The following is a 10,749-nucleotide window of genomic DNA, read 5'->3' as shown; positions in this document are numbered from 1 at the left end:
TTTTGGCAGTTCCTCAAAAAGTTAAACATCGGGTTACCGTATGACCCAGCAATTCCACTCCTAGGCATTGACCTAAGAGTATTAACACTGGTGTTCAGACAAATATTTGTACATGAATATTCACAGCAGTACCATTTGTAATAGCCAAAAGGTGGCAACAACTCAAATGTCTTCTATCCATAGATGAGTGGATAGACAAGGTATGGTATATCCATGCCATGGAATATTATTCAGCCATAAAAAGGAATGGAGTATTGGTCCATGCTACAACGTGGAGGAAGCTTGAAAACATGCTGAGTGAAAGAAGCCAGACACAAAGGTCACACATTGCATGAGTCTATTCATATGAAATGTCCAGAGGAGGCAAATCCGTAGAGACGGAAAGCAGATTAGTGGTGCCAGGGACTGGGGGTGGGGGGTCACTGTTTAATGGGAGTGAGGTCTCCTTCGGGGATGATGAAAGTGTTTTGGAACTAAATGGAGATAATGCTTTCACAACACTGTGAATGTACTAGATGCCTCTGGCTTGTGCCCTTTAAAATGGTTAATATTTTAAGCAAAAGATTAAAAAAAATCATTCAAATGAGAGATGATGGCGGCTTTTATGAGGGTGGTTAGCAGTGGAGGTGGTGAGACGTAGTTAGAATCTGCATGTTCTGGAGGTAGAGCTGACAGAATTCGCTGATGGATTGGGTGTCGGGAGGGAGATAAAGAAACGAGTCAAAATGATTGCGAGGCTTTTTGATCTGAGGAGCTGTGAAGATGAAGTTTCCATTTATTGAGATTAGATGAATAGCAGGTGGGGGGGCAGGGAGAAGCAGGGATCAGGAGTTTGGTTTTGGACATGATGAAGTACCTAACAGACTTCCAAGTGGAAGTGTTGAGAGGCTAAGTGAATATGAGTCTGAATTCTGGGGTAAGGTCCAGCCTAGAGAGATATATGAATTTGGGAGGCCAAGAGAAGAAGACCAAGCACTGAGCCCCAATGTTTAAAGACAGGGCGCCTGGGTGGCTCAGTCAGTTAGGTATCTGACTCTTGATTTCGGCTCAGGTCATGATCTCCAGGTGGTGAGATCGAGCCCCATATAGGGCTCTGTGCTGGGTGTGAACCCTGCTTGGCATTCTCTGTCTCCTTCTTCCTCTCCCTCTTCCTCCCCACCCTCAGCTCACAAAGAAACCACAGACAAGGAGCAGCCACTGAGATAGGAGGGAAATAATGAGTGTGGAGGGTCTTGGGAGCCAAGGGAAGAAAATAAACCTAGGAAGAGGGTGTGACTATCATCGGGAAGGCTCAAGTGACATGAGGGCTGGTCACTGGACTGTTGGATTGAGCCACTTGGAGGTCACCAGTAACCTCAAGAGTTGATTTGGCCAAGTGGTGAAGCCAAACCCTGGTTGGGTGATTCAAGAAGGATTGAGGAAAGGAACAGGAGACATTAGTGCAGATCTCTCTCTCTCTCTCTCTCTCTCTCTTTTTTTAGGGTTTTGCTGTAAAACCATAAAGAGCAGCAAAACACTGGAGCTTTAGCTAGATGAGGTTAATAAAGCATATTTGTATTAAAATGTGTTTTATGCCAATGAGAACGATCCAGAAGAGAGAGGATGATGGATGGTGCAGGAGAGAGAAGGGAGAATTGCTTGATTTATGTTCCTGAGTAGACAAGAGAGGATGGGATCTAGTGCCCACTCAGAGTGTTTCCTTATCTAACAGGAGGGAAGGCAGAGAACAGGGTCTCAGATGCAGGTAGGAGGTAGATGCCCTGGGAACCTTCTGAGGGCTTCTCTTCTCTCCCTGAGAATGGATCAGGGTCAAGGGTGAGAATGACGAGAGGGGCGGAGCTAGAGGTTCAAGGGGGAGGAGAAGGTGTGTAGTTATTCCAGGAGCGTGGGAGAGTGAATGGACATGAGGAGGGTTTCCAGGAGGTCCCCAGGTGAGTGATCACGTAGCATGTGTTTGTGTCCAGCCACATTCAGCTGGTGCAGGCACAGAGTAGGCAGAAAGCTGGGTGAGAATTGCCCACCAGTCTCATTCACATAAAAGCTGGGAACAGGACCCGGTGCCCAGGGAGTGCTAGAAAGGAGGACAACTGTAATGGCTGGAAATGCTTTGATTTGGGAAATAGAGGGGCTATGAAAAAGATAGGGACCGGGGTCTTATCCAATCCTATCCATTTACAGATAGGGAAAAAGAGGCCCAGGTGGGTCCAGGTTTCCCACACCTTAACACGATTTAAAAAAAAAAATTTTTTTTAAGATTTTATTTATTTATTTGACAGAGAGAGACACAGCAAGAGAGGGAACACAAGCAGGGGGAGTGGGAGAGGGAGAAGCAGGCTTCCCGCAGAGCAGGGAGACCGATGCGGGGCTCGATCCCAGGACCCTGGGATCATGACCTGAGCCGAAAGCAGACACTTAACAACTGAGCCGCCCAGGCGCCCCGATTTTTTAAAAAATTTTTAAATATTTTATTTATTTATTTGACAGAGAGAGATTGAGAGAGAGAGAGCACAAGCAGGGGGAGCAGCAGAGGGAGAGGGAGAAGCAGGCTCCCTGCTGAGCAGGGAGCTCCATGTGGGACTTGATCCCAGAACCCTGAGATCATGACCTGAGCCAGACAGATACTTAACCAACTGAGCCACGCAGGAGCCCCTAACATGATTTTTTTAAAAGGTGAGGTGCTATAATTATTATGCTTATAAAATTTCCCAATAGATAAACCCATGATCAGATTTACTGAGGCCATCAGCAAACGTACCCCAAGCCCCCCTGGATTGTCCTGTCTGGTTATTACAGCTGATTAATATAGAGCAGTCATTAAGCCATAGGTGTTTTTCTGTATGTCTCAGTGAGAGGCAGTGAGTTGGTTAAGGAGCCTGTCTGCCTGGGTTTGAATTCCAGCTCTGCTTCACGGAGAAGTGTCTCAGTTTTCTCATCTGTAAAATGGGGATGATAACAGCAGATGTGCCTCATAGTGTTTTTTTGTGAGGAATGAATAGGTTAATACATGTAAAGCTCCTAGCATAGCACCTGCCATGGAGGGAAATACAAAATAACCATGGCCATTATCATATCATTGAATCCCTTTAACAGTCTCTTTAACAACAAGTGAGAGGTACTATTATGATCCCTTTTCTACTGTGACAGGAACTAAAGTATTAAAGGGTTAGTATTCAAAGCCTTACACACGCACACACACACACATACACACACAGAGCTTGTAACAATTCTGGGTAGAAATGAAGAATAAAGCAGCCCAGAGAAGCTAAACTGATCTACATCAGTACATAAAGCAACATTTTCACATCCACTAGATTGGCCAAAATTAGGTGGTCTTGGAACACAGAGTTCTGGGGAAGTATATGAAAGAATGGGTCATCTGGCATGGATGGCAGGAGTATAAATAGGTGCATCCTTGCTGGAGAGCAATCTGTAATACTCGGAGAAATTAAAGATGAGGATGCCTGACAACCCAATTTCTCCACTCTCCAACAGGCCTATACATGGAGTACGTATGAGGATGTGAATTGAGTGCAGTTAGAGGCAAAGAATTGGAGGGAATTTGATGTCCATCATTAGGGCTTGAGAAGCAGAATATGGACTATGTGGTGGGATACCCCACAACCAGAGAGAAGAGAAAGATGCAGACGTCAATGCAGTGCTTAGTAAATGCCTGGTGCTGAATGCTTTAAGACACCAGCTGGCAATGATCCTATGAGAAAAGTGCCATTTTTATATATTTATATATTTATTTTTTTTAAGAGGGAGAGAATCTTAAGCAAGCTCCACGCCCAGCCCGTGAGCCCGACGCGGGGCTCGATCCCATGACCCTGAGATCATGACCTGAACCAAAATCAAGAGTCGGATGTCTAACCAACTGAACTACCCAGATGCCCCCAAAAGTGCCATTATTTGACAACCTCCCATTCTACACAGAGAGGTTAAGAAACTTGCCCAAGGACATTCAGCTAGTGTGGGTTACTTAAACCCAGGCAGCCTCTCAGAATCCTCTCAAGACTCACTCACCCTGAGCTAGAAATAAGCATAGCCATACAGAGAGCTCTCAAAAAGCACAATGAAAGAAAGATAATGAGGTTTGTGGCCCAGTGACACTGTTGCAAATTTAAAACACACACAAAGAAACTAACTGTAAGGATACACATGAATCTTAATAAAAGAACAGAAGAAGGATGGAGGCCAAAAATTAAGCATGCTAGAGTGGATGCCTATGGGAGGGGGGCAGATGAAAGGGGGAAATTTCTAAAATTAAATTCAACCAAAGATGATTGCATAGAATCGGCTCAAGTCCTTGTGCTTGTGGTTCCAAGGTAGGAAGCATCGAGACTCCCGGGAGCGGAGGATGGCGGGGGGGGGGGGGTGTGTGTGTGGAGGGGACACATGTACCTTGGAGAAACTTGGTCAGAGAAGAGGGGCTAGTGAGAAACAGAGGCAGGCTGGTAAAGTTAAGAGGGTCACTCTGCAGCCAGGCTGCCAGGGTTCAAATCCCAACTCAACCCCAAGGAACTCGACTTCCCTTTGCCTTTGTCTCCTGTACTTTTTTTTTTTAATGCCAATGTGGGATTTGAACTCACGACCCCGAGATCAAGAGTCACGTGCTTTAGCAACTGAGCCTGCCTGGCATCCACCCTCCCTAATATTTGTAAACCCACCCCCTTGAGAGAGACAACACGGAAAGCCCCTTCTTCGCCCACGAACCTAAGGCAAGAAATCTATATTGCTCCTGGATGTTCTTACGGAAAGCCCATTTTTCTTTCTCTTGGATACAACCCAGTGTATGATCTGACTTGCCTTTTAAAAGGCTGGCTCTGGTTGCCGTGGAAAGGGGGCAAGGAGTAAAAGCGGGAAGCCCAGGAAGAGGCTCCTGTGAGAGGGTCCAATGGGGAGCCACTGGGGGCCTGCACCTCCGCGGTGTTGACAAATGGGGTGGGCGAGACAGGGTCAGATTGAGAATCGAAGGGTGCGGCAGGAAAGGTTTGCTGATGGATTGGATGTAGGTGTGAGGGAAAGAGGGGGTGTCAAGGGCAAATGCAAGGTTTTTGGCCCGAGCGACAGGGAGAGTTTGGAATTTATCCCGGAGGCAGTCGGAAGTCATAGGAAGATGTTGAGGCTTGGCGGGGGAGGGGACTCGGTCAGATGCCATAATCACCAAGGAGGCAGCCAGGACTGGGAACACAGGCCTGGGAGACAGGCCACGAGGATGGATTCTAGCCCTGGCTCAGCCCCCAACTCACTGTGGGCTCCTGGGCAGGATAAAACTGTTCTCTGGACCTCCATTTCTCCATCCTACAAAGAGCCTGGTAGGAATAAAAGACCCCTAAAGGCCCCCTCGGGGCAAGTATTTTGGGTCCAAGATTCTCTGACTCAAATACTCTCAGGATCAGATAAATACCCAATCATTATTCAAGGACCAACTGCTTCTTTTTAATCCTCCTTCCCGAAGCCCCCTTGGACGGGACACAGAATTTCTCTGGTCTGGGAAGGGGGGGGCGTAATATCAGTGACAACAGCGGGCAGTATTTCTCGAGCACACATTCTGTGCCGAGGGCTGTCCATGCTCTATCACACTGAGACCAGACAGGAGCCTTGAGAGGTGGGTGCTTTATTATCAGCCCCCATTTGTAAATGGGGAAATTGAGGCTCTGAAGAGCTGAAATGATTTGCCCAAAGCCACGTAGGAGCACCAGGACTCCAGTGATGTCCCCCCACCTGCACGGCTACCTATCACCCTGGTCCAGCCAGCCACCAGCTCCTCTCACCTGGATGGTCACAATCACCTTCTCATTGGGTTCCTTCTACCCCCCACCCCCCCCACACCATGTTTTTCATACGCAACCAGAAGGATCTGTAATAAAGTCTATGTCAACTTACGTCTCTCCTCTGCTCAAACCTCTCCCACGGTTGTCATCTCACTCCAAATCAAAGCTAAGCCTTTACAGTGGCCCTCAAGGCCCCACACTGTCTACTCCCTGCCTAACTGGCCTCATTCCTCCCACTCTCCCCTCCCGCACTTGGCTCTAGCTTCCCTGGGCTCCTCTTTCTTCCTCCAACATACCAGGTGCACTCCTGCCTCAGGGCCTTTGCACCTGCTCTTTTCTCTGCCTGGGCCCCTCTTCCCCCAGAGACCCATATGGCCCACTCCCTCACCTCCTCCTTCAGGTCTCTGCTCAAATGCCACCTCCTCAGTGAGGCCTCCCCTGTCTATTATATTTAAACCCAAAGCCCTACTCTCACCCCCTTGTACCCCAACCCCTCTTCCCCCTTCCCTGATATGTTTTTCTCCACAGTCTTTATCATCTAACATACTATATATATATATATTTTTTTTAACTTCTTTTGCATGTTGATTATCTATTTCCCCAGAATGTGAGCTCATGAGGTCAGGAATTTGTGTCTATTTTCTTCACTGCTATATCTCCAGTGCCTAGAACAGTACCCAACACGTAACACATGCTCAATAAATACTTTTGTCAAATGGATGAGTGAGGATCTGTCTTCAAGGCTGATGCTCGTAACCACCATACATTGTGTTCAAAACACTGTGTTAACTCTTCATGTGTTGGCTTCTGATCACATCTCTCTATCTCTCCTGCCCCTGCTAGGGCCCAGGCAAAGAGCTCCTCCTCCCTGGAGTCTGGCTCCATCCTAGCCCCCAGGCTGGCAACCCCTCCATTGCCCCTTTGATGCCCATGGCACTCCCCTGTGTAAAACTCTCCAACGACTCCAGGATTGCACCCCAAACCGCCATGCTGGGGTTTTTCATACTGTTGGTCACAACTGGTTAGGGGACTGTGAAATCAACCAACATTTTTCAATAGAAAAGAATAGATGGGAGTCTGTGCCCATCGTGTAAACAGAGTATAGACGAAAGTGTAGGTGAAGTATGATTTCATGAAACTTTTGTTTCAGTGTTATATGCATTGAATGATGATATAGTATCTCTTACCTTCGGTCAAAATGGTTTGCAAACTCCTGCACTCCACAGTCCTGACTCCTAAATCCCATGCACAGATGGGATGGAGAGTATTAATATCAGCTCAGATTTTTCTCTTCGCTGGCTGGGACCCAGGCCAAGTGGTTTCACCTGCTTTGGTTCTTGGACTCCTTGCTGCACCCTCAGCACTCTTATGATTCCCAGTTGACAGATGATGAGATAAGGCTCAGACTGGGGAAAGCCCATGCCTGAGGTCACAGGGCTGGGAAGAAGAGCCAACCTCCCTCCTCAGACTACCCACTTGCCAGCTTGCCCTGCCCCTCCTCATCTGCTCCCCGTCTACATGGAGCGCTCAGGTGTGCCAACCCATCCTCAGCGCCCCAGGTGCAAGGTGCCTCAGAGATCCTCCAACACCTCGGCTGGTGGTACCATTTGAACTCCCATTTTGTGGGCTGGAAAACTGAGGCTAGCAAGCATTTCCAGGAATCCACCATTCCATCACCCTTCTCCAAACTTCTTTAAGTGGCAGGAGAGAGAAATGGCTAAGGCCATGTCTTTGACTGCCTGGGTTCAAATCTCATGTTTCAAAACTGGGTGATCTCAGGCAGCCTCTCTGGGCCTCCGTTTCTTTTCCTGCAAAATGGGAATAATAATAGTACTTACCCATAAGGCCATGCTTAAGACTTAAATCAGTTGGAATACATGCAAAGTTCTTAGCTCAGCAACCACACCCCTCTGTTGGGAATCATCCCAACAGCCCTATGTAATTAGATTACTATGTGCCCCCCAACATTGTTGCAGAGACTCAGAGGCCCTTGCCTGAGTTCACACAGTTAGAAAATGGGAGAGTGAGAATTTGGATACAATTCTGGGCTGGGCTTTTAGCCACTGAGTCACAATAACCCTTGGGGTATTAGTATCAACAGCAACAGCAGGAACATTCTCCAAATTAAGGAACATGAGACTCAGAGAGGGTAAGGACATGCCCAAGTCACACAGCATGTAAATGTCAGAGCCAAGACTCAAACCCTGGCTTGTGTGTGTCCAGGGGCAGGCTGACCTTTGCCTCATGAGTCCCTCCATAAAGCTCTGATGGAGCAGGAGGAAAAAGCACGTCGAGGGGTGCCTGGTCTGGAGGGTCTTGCATCCTTGGCTCCAGCCCCTCCCTACCCACCATAAGGTGACTGCTCCCCTGGGGGCCCTGGGGTGGAGGTACCGGGGTGGCACGGATGATGGCAGAGGGTGCAGCAGCCCCCTCCTCTGGCCTCTGATTGGGGCCCTGCAATCCCCCAGGATTTGGTGCTTGGAAAGCTGACGTTAGGTTGCTATGGCAATGGGTTTGGGGCGGTTGCCATAGCAGCAGAACTAGCCTGGGTTTAAAAATATCTAGGAGGAGGTTTGTGTTTGTGTGTGAGTGTGAGTGCGTGACCAACCGTGCTGTCGTGTGTGTCCAAATGGGAGGGCTTCGGGGGGGGAGTGTGAGCTGGGGCTGCAGGCATGACTTGGGGGTGGGGGCTGACCAATACTCGGGATTCGGTGTGTGTTGAGCATGTCACTGAGTGGCCTGTGAGGTCTCGTGCATTTTGTGCATTAGACTATGAGAGCCATGTATATAAATGTGTGTGATTATCCAGTTTGTGTGGAAGACAGGATTGGGTCTGTTTGTCAGTCTATATATCACATGTCACTAACATGTATGCCTTATGTAACATAGGTTGTTTATGTCTTATGGCTTTGATCATGTACTTGTAACTTCACAGGTTGTGTGTGGCCAAGTGTGGAGTTATTTTGGCTTTGAACATGTGCACCTGGGACATACTTGGATATCAGATGTGTGTCTATCTATTTTTGCATGAGAACCTGTGATATATACGGTCCACATGACTGAATGTGCATTATGCATTATGGGAGAGTGTGTGTGTGTGTGTGTGTGTGTGTGTACCTATCCCCATGAATCTTCTTCATACATCAGAGTGTGCCTGTGTGAAACTGTTGAGTATACACCTGTGTGTCTGCAGGAGGGCTGGTGCGACTGTGCGTGTGCTGGGGATGTGGAAATTCATGCCATACTCCATGGATGTTGGGATATGTACCTGTGTGGTGTGAGTATATGTGAATCAAAGGGTCTAAGGTGTGGATCTCACCCTGACCCCAGTGCCTCCCTGCATCTCTCTTGCCTCTTCCTTGTCTCCATAGCAACTAGCTCCTCAGCTCCCTCCAGGAAGATGGAGGGGGAGGATCCAGACTGCAGTGGACCACAACCCCCTCGAATCCCCCTTGGCTCCGGGGACAATGGGGGGGATGGGACAGATGGGAGGCCACTTCATCCTCCCCAGGCCATCTGCTACCCTCCCCAACCTGGGGACCTGAGAGCATGACAAGGGTGGGGCAGGAGTGGGATAGAGCAGAGGAAGGCCCCCCCCCAGCTGCCACAATTACCCCCACCCAGGCCCCCTCTGAGCCTAATCTTGCATCTGGCTGACCTAGGAAGAATCCTTGAAGACAAGAAATTCAGGGAGAAGAAAATTCATGTATCAGAGAACAGTGAATATTAGCAATGATCCACTCCAAAGAAGGGCCCCCTACTTCAGGTTCTGAAATAAAGCTTGTCCTTCGTTCAAATCCCAGTTTCCCCTCTGTCTGTCTACCTGTGTGCCCTTGGGTGAACCACACTCCATTTTCCTGAGTGTCTGCTTTGTTGTTTGAAAATCAGGTTTTCTTAATGACATGAATAGTAATACCTTAGTCTACAAGGGCCAAGACTGTTTTGTTCCCTGTTGTACCCCAGTGTTTAGGACAGTGTCTGACACTTGTAGGTGGTTCGTAAGTGCTGTTGATTGACCTGAGCGCCAACAGGATGTTAAGCTCAGCTCTACATGCTTAACACAGGTATTCATTAAACTCAATCCCCAGAGCCCTGGCAGTAATCCTGCGTTGATTCTTCAAAAGATTCAAGCGGAGAACTTCTCAGCTGTCAGAGGTGGGAGACATGTGAAGTGAGAATTTTTATCGCGACTAAGTGACGTCAAGTCTCTGAGGCTCAGTTTCCTTCTCTGTAAAATGGGCATAAAAAGAGTACCCCAGAGTCGGTTGCTCTGGGAATTAAACGTGGTAAGGTTTGTGAAGCGCTTACTTAGAACCGGACTTGGCACACAGTAAGTGCTCAATAAACGTACGTTACAGGTGAGGGGTGGGGAAGGTGTGGATGAGCCCAGGGTCCTCCCTGTGGCCTGGGGTAGCCTGGTCCCTTTCCCAGCGCCGAAACGGGCGTGGTCAACTCAGGGGGCGTGGCCCAGGCTTCAAGGACGGACCAATGGGGGCGCCAAAGGGCGCGGCCCTGCCCGGCATGGGCGTGGCTTTGATCGGGTGGGAGGGGCCAGGCCGCTGTGGGAGCCTCCGGGAAGAAGATGCTCGGGCCAGCAGCCACCGCCAGCCCTGCCGCCGCTGCCGCCCGCAACCGCCGCCCCCGGGGTCCCCACTAGCGGCTGCCTCCGCCTCCCACCTCCGGTCCCGCTCCTCCGGCCCCCCGCCCCGAGCAGGGTCTGGGGGGCTCGGCCCTCCAGCCGGGGGAGCAAAGAAGGAGGTCCCGACCCCCCCCAGTGGCGCGGCCAGTCCCTGGCCTCGGTAATCTTGAGAGAGACCCCACCCCTCAGTTCTCTCCGGACCCTGTCGGGGACCCCCCTTGCCCTCCCGTCCTGCTCACATCCGCTCTCCAGGCTCTGTCAGCCCCCCAGAACCAGCTCCCTCCCTCCTGCCCTCTCCAGGGTTCCCCCTCCCCCACCCCGCCGCCGCCGCCCCCG

The sequence above is a fragment of the Leptonychotes weddellii genome, chromosome 16 (assembly GCF_054177405.1).
Source record: "Leptonychotes weddellii isolate Sample4059 chromosome 16, ASM5417740v2, whole genome shotgun sequence".
Lineage (NCBI taxonomy): Eukaryota > Metazoa > Chordata > Mammalia > Carnivora > Phocidae > Leptonychotes > Leptonychotes weddellii.
This window is presented reverse-complemented; position numbering follows the sequence as displayed.